This window comes from Ceratotherium simum, chromosome 6 (genome assembly GCF_057802395.1).
Source record: "Ceratotherium simum simum isolate JZ-2026a chromosome 6, ASM5780239v1, whole genome shotgun sequence".
Classification (NCBI taxonomy): domain Eukaryota; kingdom Metazoa; phylum Chordata; class Mammalia; order Perissodactyla; family Rhinocerotidae; genus Ceratotherium; species Ceratotherium simum.
Window position 1 is genome coordinate 54,685,706 of NC_141905.1, and position 10,323 is coordinate 54,696,028.

General features: G+C 43.2%; 1 long non-coding RNA gene across 1 annotated transcript; it reads right to left on the reverse strand.

Annotated features, from left to right (window-relative positions):
• Positions 1 to 2,770: 2,770 nt before the first annotated feature.
• Positions 2,771 to 10,120, reverse strand: LOC147916870 (uncharacterized). Its single transcript, XR_015552571.1, has 3 exons — positions 10,046 to 10,120; positions 8,748 to 9,000; positions 2,771 to 3,775 (listed from the first exon to the last, which is right to left on the reverse strand). It is a non-coding gene; the product is annotated as an uncharacterized LOC147916870 (long non-coding RNA).
• Positions 10,121 to 10,323: the final 203 nt, after the last annotated feature.

Genomic DNA, 10,323 nt, shown 5'->3' on the forward strand with positions numbered 1-10,323 from the left:
CCATAAGGCATGCCGGAGAGAATTAGAGTTACGTGGCTTCCTTCACTAGTCCAGCATGATATGGTTTAGTTTATAAAGTCTGATTTTGGAGTCAAATTGGATCTCTCCAAGACTTAATCTGCTCAATGTCTGCTTAATCTGACTCCCAGTCCTTGGTTTGGTCTTTCTAATAAGTCCTACTTCTCCATCCTCTCCCTTTATCTTGCATCCTTTGCTCCTAAGAAGCTTGCCCCAATGAACTCTTGTAAGCCTTGTTCTTCCTCTGCATGGACTAAATTCCCCTAGCATCTCCCACACTTAGCTATTTCACTTCTTCCTCTTTTCTCCTTCCTCTAGTCTGTGCTTCTCCTTTTCCTGCTTTCCTGGCTTGCATCTGAAACATGGCACCACTACAAACCTACTTTCCCGGCTCTGGTATCTCATCACTTGTCAATCACTTACAGACCATCACGGCATGTGAGACAGAGAGTAAACTTTTAAAATTTTATTTTACTTTATTTTATTTTAGGAGTATTAGCATTGTAATAGGGCAGGTCTTAGACAAAAGAAATATTACTGAACTCTGAAATAGCATCACATGGATAGGAACCTATTTTGCTCATTCATAAAAGCCATTTGTTTTTATTGTGGTAAAATATACATACCATAAAATTTACCATTTTATCCATTTTTAAGTGTACAGTTCTATGGCATTAAGTACATTCACATTGTTGTGCAACTGTCACCACCTTCCATCTCTAGAATTTTATCTTCCCAAACTGAAACTGTGCGCTCATTAAATACTAAAACTCCTCATTCCTTGCTCCCCGCAGCCCCTGGCAACCACCACTTTATTTTTTGTCTGTATGATTTTGACTGAGAGAAAACTCATTTTGTGCTGCTCAGAAGAACAGGCTCAGGATCGCGCATGTGAGTTGCAAGTGTTACATGGAGATCTGTTCGTGGGTGGACCCATTGTTGGCAGGCTGCTACAGACAGAGCTGCCTGCCTGTGGCAATGCTCGTGATGAGCCTGAATGACCATCTGCAAGGATGCCAAAGAAGGGTGAGGGGCTGAAAGGGAGGACACTCCCATCCCCCACCCCAATCCCCAGCCCCACGCTTGCAAGCTCCCTTCTGACTCTTTAATTCCATGGAAAGGAATCTTGGACGGAGGAGTATGAAATGTGTTAATAGAAAACACAAGTTGATTAAGTTATTGTAGCCAGTATGTCCATATATGAGTTACTGACAGTTAATGCCAGATTTGTGCATAATAATATTGACCAAATCGAGTGTTTTGATGGAGGCAAGTGTCCCAAAAAAAGCAGGAATGATCAATGTGGAAGTGGTGAGGGGAGGCAATACTCTCTACAGCAAAAGTTACCAATGGGGAGCTTGTAGGCCAGACTCCAGCGAGACTCGTCCTGTTTGGTCTGCACGATATATTTTAAAACGTGATTAGTTGGCAGATTTACACATGTGATTTCTGGTTTCACTTGAAAAACACTAGGCCTAGAATCCTGCATGGCAACAAAATAAGGCTCCCCTCTCCTTGTTCCCCTATGGCATGGCTCTAGGAGCATTCGAGTTTGCAATTCTACTCTGGGATTTTAGGGCCATCTTTAACGATACATTTAATAAAATGTCAAAGACATGATTAATTATAGCTTTAAAAATAATTTTAAAATGAATAGAGGAAATATTTGAAAATGAACAGATTCCACGGGTGTTATGGAAAGGGAGGTTCAACTTCATCAAATAAATTTGCAAAGTTGGTAAAGTAATTTAAATAAATCTGAGGGGAAAAGATGAATCAATATACATATTTATGGGGCACTTATAACACTCCCCACCACACCCAATCCAATCCCTGCTCTGTTTTTCCACAGTACTTATCACTATTTAACGTACTATAAGCTTTAGCTGTTTATTATATTTATTTACATATGTTGCATATAATTATTCATTATAGCTTAATAAACATAGTCACATTTTTAAACATAATTGTTCATGATAACTTATTTTCTGTTTCTGTTCTACTAGCATGTAAGCCTGCCAATGGTAGAATTTTTCCATCTGTTTTATTTACAGTTGCATCTCCAGAGCTGAGAATAGTTCCTGACACATAGCAGATACCCAACAAATATTTGCTAAATGAATGAATAAACTTATTGTGAGCAATGTGCCCTGGGGGACGCAAGGATGCACAAGGCACCACCCTCATGTTCAGAACTCGTAAGGTAATTAGAGAAATAGGTTATAAAGACAAAAGACAATAATAGATTTGTATATAATTAAATTGGATATAATTGGACTGGAGGAGACAAAATACTCCAAAAGTCCAGAAGGAGGAGAGATTATTTTGATTTAGGGTGGATGTTTATAAAGAAGGTGGGACTTACCCCTGACTTGGAAGAAAGGGTGAGATTCATGTGAGCAGTAAGCAGGACGTTCAAGGAAGAGGAAACTATATATTAGAAAAATTAGTAAAATAGTTTGATGACATCCTGTGAAAACTTTCACTCTATCCTTCTATAGTTGGAGCAGAATTTGAATAAGGTATATTCTTGGAGGTTTGGAGCAAGTCACTTGTCCAAATCAGTGTTTTTGGACAGTCAGCTTCGTGGCTGGGTAAAGGATGAATTCACAGACATGGTACTGATGGAACTTGCAGAGACAAGCAACAAAAGTCTTGAGGTTTCACAGCTTAGTAAGCAAGAGTATCATTTACAGGAACAGAGAAGTCAGGATAATGGAGGCAGGTGGTCAGGATTTTGATCGCCAGCGACAGAAATGCAATTTGAACTTTTATGGGCAAAATAGAGACTTTATTGGCTCATGAAACCAAACTGCAGAAAGGCGGGTGTGATGCGGAGTCTCAAAAACATTTGGCAGCAGGAACTGAAAGTTCATCTCACTCTCCACCTGCATTTCTCTCCTTCTCTCTGGGTTCATCTCATTTGTGAAGCTGGAATACATCTGCCAGCATCTCTCAGGCTCACATCCTCCCCACTCTGACACTAGAGATGACAGAACTTGCTTCCTTAGTTTCAATTAGGAAACTCCCAGGGAACACTCTGATGGATCTGTGGGGTCACATGCCTACTTAAGTTGGAGGGAAGAGGCAGTTCCTCTGATTAGCAGCGCCCACTAAAATCACAAGGTTGGCAGGGGGAGCAGTCCCTCAAAACAAAGGGAGGATACATTTTCAAAAAGAAATGGGAACACATGCTGGCTAAAGCAACTGATGCCTACCACAGGGAATAGGCTGATAGTTTTTTGTTTGTTTGTTTGTTTTGACATTTTAAACTTAGGTAAATGGCATAAATCTGAGATCACAGAATCTCATAATCTCAGATTTCCGTGAAAGTCATCTGATCCTACGTCCTATCTAATGTATTCATCATTTCCATAATATGCCCAACAAGTAATCTTCCAGCAGGCACTCAAACAATTTACTCCTTCCTTAAGCACTCTATTCCATTGTAAAATGTCCCTACTTGTTACAAAGTTGTTCCTTATAGTCAGGTAAAATCTGCCACCTTGGAGCTTCCAATAATTGATGGCAACTCCCACCTTTGGAGGTGTCCATAATGAATCCCTTCCATTTTGCGGGTTTGAAAAGAGCTCTCATGTTCCCCAGCGAGTCTTTTATTCTCCGGATAAGTCTCAATTTACTCCATTTCTCATGTGGCATAGAGATGAAGTCCCCTTGAACCTTTGTCCAGTGAATTTTTTCAACATTCAACAAATGTTTATTGTGTACTTTCTCTGTGTCAAGCAGTAAACTAGATCTTGGGAATAAGATGGTGAGAAAAACAGGTTACATTCCTGTCCTAATTGAATTTGTAATCCAGGAGGAGAGACAAATATTATATAGATAACCACACAAAAAGTTTGCAACCAGGATAGGTATAATAAAGAAAAACTACAGGGTAAAATGTTTCTCTTAAATTTCAATGCCCAGATCACGTAAAATGCTTCATGTGTGGTCCTGACAGTGGTAACAGTGGGTGGTTTAAACATGCCCATAAATTCTTCGACACTTCCTTCAGAAGGTGGAACCCTCCCCCTGAGTGTGAGCTGGACTCGTGATTTGCTTCTAATGAATAGAAGAAAAGCAGAAATGACAGATACCACTCCTGAAACCAGCTCATAAGAGGCACTGTAGTTTCCTGCTTGTTCTCTCTCTCTGGATCACTCGCTCTGGGGAAAGCCAGCTTCCATGTCATGAGGAAACGCAAAAATCCCTATGAAGAGGCCCATGTGGTAAGGAACAGAGGCCTCCGGCCAACAGCCATGTGACCAATCTTGGAAACAGATCCTCCAGCCTTAGTCAAGCCTTCAAGTGACCATAGTCTTAGCCAAAAGTTTTGTTGCAACCTCATGAAAGACCCTGAGCCCAGCAAAATCAGTCTAAATTCCTGACCCAAAGAAACTGTGAGATAATAAATACTGTTTTAAGCTGCTAAATTTAGAGCATAATTGTTTATACGGCTATAGACAATTAACATAGTAACCAAAGCACGACAATTGAATATCCATCCTTCACGTCGACTATTTTGGCTGTCATGTTGCTCTGTTGCTTCATGTTGATTTTGCAGTCAATTAATATTCCTAAGTCTTTTTATCCCACATTCTGCTAATATTTATCCCATTGTTCCATCCTGTCAAAACCCTTTGGGAATTTAATTCCCTTTCAAGTTAATAAGTTATCCCTATTGCTTTGTGCTGCTTCATGGAAGGATTAATAACATCAAAATCCAAGGAACTGGGTGGTGGTTCCAGATCTGCCACTAACTAGTTGAGTGACAATGAGCAAATCTACAAATCTCCTTCAGCTTCAGTTTCCTCATATGCAAGTTGAGTATAATAATGCTGACTTCATCGGGCTCTGAGGATAGACTAGCCTGAGACTTGTTTCTAGATCCAGGAATTACCAGCTGAAAGGGACATTTTTCACCTGCCCAGCATCTACTTGTCCCCTCTTCTTCTGGTAACAGTACTAGATTCTTTTGGGAACCACCCCTCCTACACTCTCAGTCCATATGGTTCAGCAAGCTTAAACCCACCCCCCCCCAAGCCCCAGGGATGGTGTTTAATTAAGATGCAAGGGAAAACTCAATTACAAGTTACTATAAACTATAGAGATATGTACTATATAGGTGTAGGAGGTTTCTGGATTGGACTAGTGGTTGAACAATGTCAGACTCTAGGCCTGCATCTCAGAGATTCTCTTGGCCTTCTCCTCATTGTCAAACTCCAGTCTTTTCATTCTCACACATTAGTGTCAAAGCAGGAAGTCACTGGGTGGGGTGGGGGTATACACATAGGAAGACTAATCTCTCCTTCAATCAGGGAAGAAAACTGTTAGGACTTTGTTAAATTAATATTTATTAAGTAGACCCTGGGATCCTAGATGATGAGCTGGGGTTCAGCAAAAGACCACAAGAGGAACTGAAATGAGGAGGTTTATTACTCACAGGTACTGGAGGAAGTACAATGCATACTTTGAGGGGCCACACAAGGAAGTGACCCTTGCAGGCAGAGAGAACGGCAGGACCTGGGGAACATGCATTTTTCAGGGTCTATGGGTGGAGTGCTTAGGGTTCCTAGGCTAAGGCCAATTTGTTCAATTCAAACCAAAAAGAGTGGGGTTTTGGTAAGCTCCACAGGGGTTTTATCTAAGGGAGAGGGCACAAGGGGAGGGCCCTGGTAGGTGGGGGAGACTTTATCACAAAGGCTGTTGGGGAAGTCATAATAGGAACTTACATTTACTTGTGACTCTGCGGGCTACTATCTAGAGTATGAGTTTGCATGAGGAGGCTGGTGTTAGTTTAAGGCCCCCACAGATCACTTGACCGAACAAAATAGATGCCAAAGCAGCAATACCTTGGAATAGCTTAGCTAAAATCTCAACAAAAATCTTCCCTGAAACTCTGACAGATCACTTCCCCTTTCACTTCATTGGCCAGACTCAGTCACATGGACACCCCTAACTGGAAGGGAAGCTGAGAAATGGAGTATTTGGCTTTTTCAGGCTCTCAGTCAATGGAGAAGAAAGCTGGGAAACACTACTGGGTAGGTAGTTAATCGTTAACATGTGCACATGATAAGTGACCACATGACCCAGACTAACAACTAGCATATTCCATCCTTCCAGTCACAGGACAGGTGCATAGATGGATGGATGCATGATCCTTGGCTCCTTGATCATGGCTCCTTGAAAGTCAGAAATACTATGGCCATCTTGCTACCTTTAGCAAGGAGTCCACCTGAGAATGGTATCAACACAGAGGAAGCAGAAGTGAGAGGCAAGGAGAAGCATATTCCTGTTGACCTCCCTTAAGTGCCTTGTTATAGCCTAAGTCAGCTATACTTCTTGGACCAGCCAGTAATGTGACTCAATAAAATCCCTAGCCCCGTACGGTTAGACTATTACTTTAGTAACCCTCAATGAACCATGCCTCCCAGTACTCATAACTTGCGTAGTCTCTCTCCTTGAATCTGGGTTGGCCCTCTGCCTTTAACCAATGTGAAAATGACATTGTGCAAATTCTGGGCCTAAGCCTTAAGATTTCAGCTATTGCACTCTTGGAAACCAACCACTGTATAAGAAGTCCAACCACCCTGAGACTATCACGCTGTGAGGAAGCCCAAGCTAACAATGTGGAAGAGCTATATGGAAGAGAACTGAGGAACCTAGCTGCATTAGTCAGGGTTCTCCAGAGAAACAGAAGCAATAGGATATATAGAAATATATAGAAAGGGATTTATTTTGAGGGATTGGCCCACATGATTATGGAGGCTGAGAAGTCCCATGATCTGCCATCTGTAAGCTGGAGGCTCAGGAAAGCTGGTGGTGTGGTCCCAGTCCAAACCCAAAGACTTGAGAACCAGGGGAGCCAATGGTGCAAGTCCCAGTCTGAGTCTGAAGGCCCACGAACCAGGTGTGCCGGTCTCCAAGGGCAGGAGAAGATGGATGTCCCAGCTCAAGCAGAGAGATCAAACTTGCCCTTCCTCCACCTTGCTGTTCTACTCAGGCCCTCAGTGGATTGGATGATGCCCTCCCACTTTGGTGAGGGCAGATCTTCTTTACTCAGTCTACCAATTCAAATGTCAATCTCTTCCAGAAACACCCTCACAGACACACCTAGAAATAATATTTTGCCAGTTATCTGGGCATCCCTTAGCCCAGTCATGGTAACTCATAAATTAACCATCACACCAGCTGACAGCAAGAACTGAGGCTCCCAGCTGAAGGCCAGCACAAACTCGCCAGCCGTGTGAATGAGCCATCTTGGAAGTCGACGCTCCAGCCCCAGTTGATAAGCTTTCTCCACCTGAGCCCTGTCCACATTGCAGATAAATATAACGTTGTCGTTTTAAGCCACTAAGTTATGGACTCGTATATTACGCAGCAATAGATAGTTAAAACACTGTTTGAGTAGGATTCAGATATCATTTGCAACTGAGAGGGTATTAGCTACTACACCAACCATGTAACCTTAAGGAAATTATATCTGCCTACAATTCAGTGTCTTCAGCTATACAAGGTCTGTAATTGACATTCGGTATAATTTAATTTTCTTTCACTCACTGGGTTATTTTTAGGATTAAAGGAAATAACATATGTAAAAGTGTCTAATAATGCTAGGGATTCTTGCTGACTCCCAGTGACACTGCCTTCCCACCTGCCTTGCTGAAATCCGGTAACACAGCCTCCAGCATCACCTTGATCTTCCAGCTTTGTAAATCATCAAAAAAAGAGATTAACTTAGCTGGTGAATTCTTGCTGACTCCCAGTGACCACTGCTTTCCCAAGTGGGTAAAGATTCATTAAATGGACCTTTCTAGAATTTTGCCATGGATAAAGAAAGGCATAGAAAGCCATTTAAAACTTCATTTTGTTCATTCCTGCATTTGTTTCTTGTTTATTCCTGTTTCCTCTCTTCTCCCATCCTACCTCCTCCTCTACCTGCCATCCCCAGAATAGATAAAGTTTCTCTGGTCTTGCCTAGTGAGTAGATTGGTTCTACTCGGTTCTAAGAGAGGAACATTTCACCCTCCTTCTCCCCTGGGCATGAAAAAGAGGAAGAACAGAAATCCCAGATTGGTTTTGGAGTTCTAAATGCAGAGGGGACTTAAGCTGCCCCTCTCCAGTAGAGCCCAGGAGGGGCAAAACAGCAGAAACTCTAAACGGGTTTGGGGTTCTGAGCTCAGGGGGGACCGGAGGCAAGATCTCAGACTAGGAATGGCTGTGGTGGCCTGGGCAAATGGGCCCAAGAGATCTTCACTGGAGTTCCCCACACTTAGCTAGGTAAGGGGACAGTAGATGATTCCACTGAATGCAACCCAGGCATAGTGAAGGGCAGCAACCACCTCATGGGGTTCCTGTGTGCCTGGCATGATGTGGAACACCAGGAGCCCCATGCTCCTGAGAAGGCACCCAGTGAACTAAGAGAGCCCCAGAGCTAAGAGAGGGACCCAGACCTAAGGAGGGATGACTCAGCTGGGACCTGGGTGGATTAACAACTAAAAACCAGGTGAGAAGGATGACTTCCTAGCAGATGCCAGCAAACAGACCAGGCATTCCACTTGCCCCTCCCTGCACTTTAACACTAGATCCTGAACTTTGATGCAACAATAGGGAAGTGGGGAATCCCTGAGTGACTAAGATTAGATGGTTACCACTCAAATCAAAGTGGGGGCTCATAACAGAATCAAGTTCACTTATAGAAAACTAAGTGTTAATATTTTGCATACCTGAGTTTGTACACCAAACATATCCTCTGCCTGGATTTTGGTAAAAGAATTTGCAGCCATACGGGGAGTACCAGGACCTGACCACCACTGGCGCCCTCACCTAATGTTGCATGAAATGGGCACCTGGCACTGCGCCTGGGCCCACTTGATCCAGATCACGAAAGTAGAGGAGATTGGGGTCAGCAAAGTGCCGCCAGCAGCAGTCAAGCAGCTCCATGACTCCAACATCAAGTTCTCGCTGCTCCACTGGGTCCTGTGTGGACAGCACAAGCCATGCTTCACCACCAAAAGACCCAACACCTTCTTTTAGATGCAGGGCCCTCCTCATCCCTGGGTCTATCCAAATAAATTCTCTGGGGAAAAAACCATATATTCTCCACCTGGGGAATGTGTAAAACAGAGATCTGAAAGATGGATGGGGATTAGGGACGTAGACCAATGCAGAAGGAGAGGAAGAGAATTCCAGGCAAAGGGAGGAGCTTGTGTCCTCTTGTTTTCAGAAAACTATGCAGGTCATTTTGAATAAAGTCCCATCCAAAAGAATTTTTGTTTGTTTGTATATTTTTAATGGCATTAAAGGGGCAACTCTCAAAAGCTACCAAAACCCAGTGATTTCTGGTTAGCTAAGCTGTACTCTACACTCCATGATGTTATTTTCCTTAACCAATCTTGCATAACAGTGGGGACTATTTTGAACTACATTGTTTCAGCAGAAACCTACTGGAGTATCTGCCCATTTCTCAGTCACCCTGCTCACAATGAATTGCTCACCCATGAAAGTGGACTCCTGGCAACCTTGTTTGTAATAGATGATCCTGGGCAATTATAAATTAGATAGAGGGAGACATCTGGCTCAATTTGAACCAATCAGATTCTCCCCTGGAAATTAACTTTGGCAGCTAAGCAACAGCTAGTTATTCTCAGGGTGCAACTGGAACTGAGGGACACATAACCCCAGAAGCCAAGAGATTTTCTTCCATTGAACAGAAAAATGAGGAAAGAAGCAGATGGGCAGGGAGATCTAGCATCAAGGAATCATCCAGCTCCAGAGAGAAAGAGACAGGAATCTGACAGAGGGTGCCCTAGCTCCTGATGGCAGTCCTGCAGGAGATCCAGCTGCATTCCTGCCTTTGGGTTCTGAGGCACACTCTGTATGTATATCCTTACACACATTACCTACCCCTCCACTCATCCTTTCTGAAGCTAGTTCAAGTGAATCCCAATACTTGCAAGAAAGGGCTCAAAAATAAGATAATAAATATTTGTGTGCCTTTGTTTTCTGGTGAGGCAGTCAGTACCTGCTACATGCCCAAGCAGCGATGTTGCAAGACCTCAAATAAAGATGATTCTCTGTTCAAAAGGCATCCCTGTGACTCAGCAGTTTCGTTCTCAAAGTCCTTGCAGAGTCCTGGTAAATCTCAGCCAGCTGCTGCCCTCCCCTTGTTCCCCAGCAAGTTAGGTTGGCCGCTTCTGCATCCTCACACTACCCTGCTCAGGGTACAACAGGTGAGTAACTCCTCCAACACATACCGATGCAGTGGTGAACTAGAGGGACTGGGTCTCCACCCACCCAGAG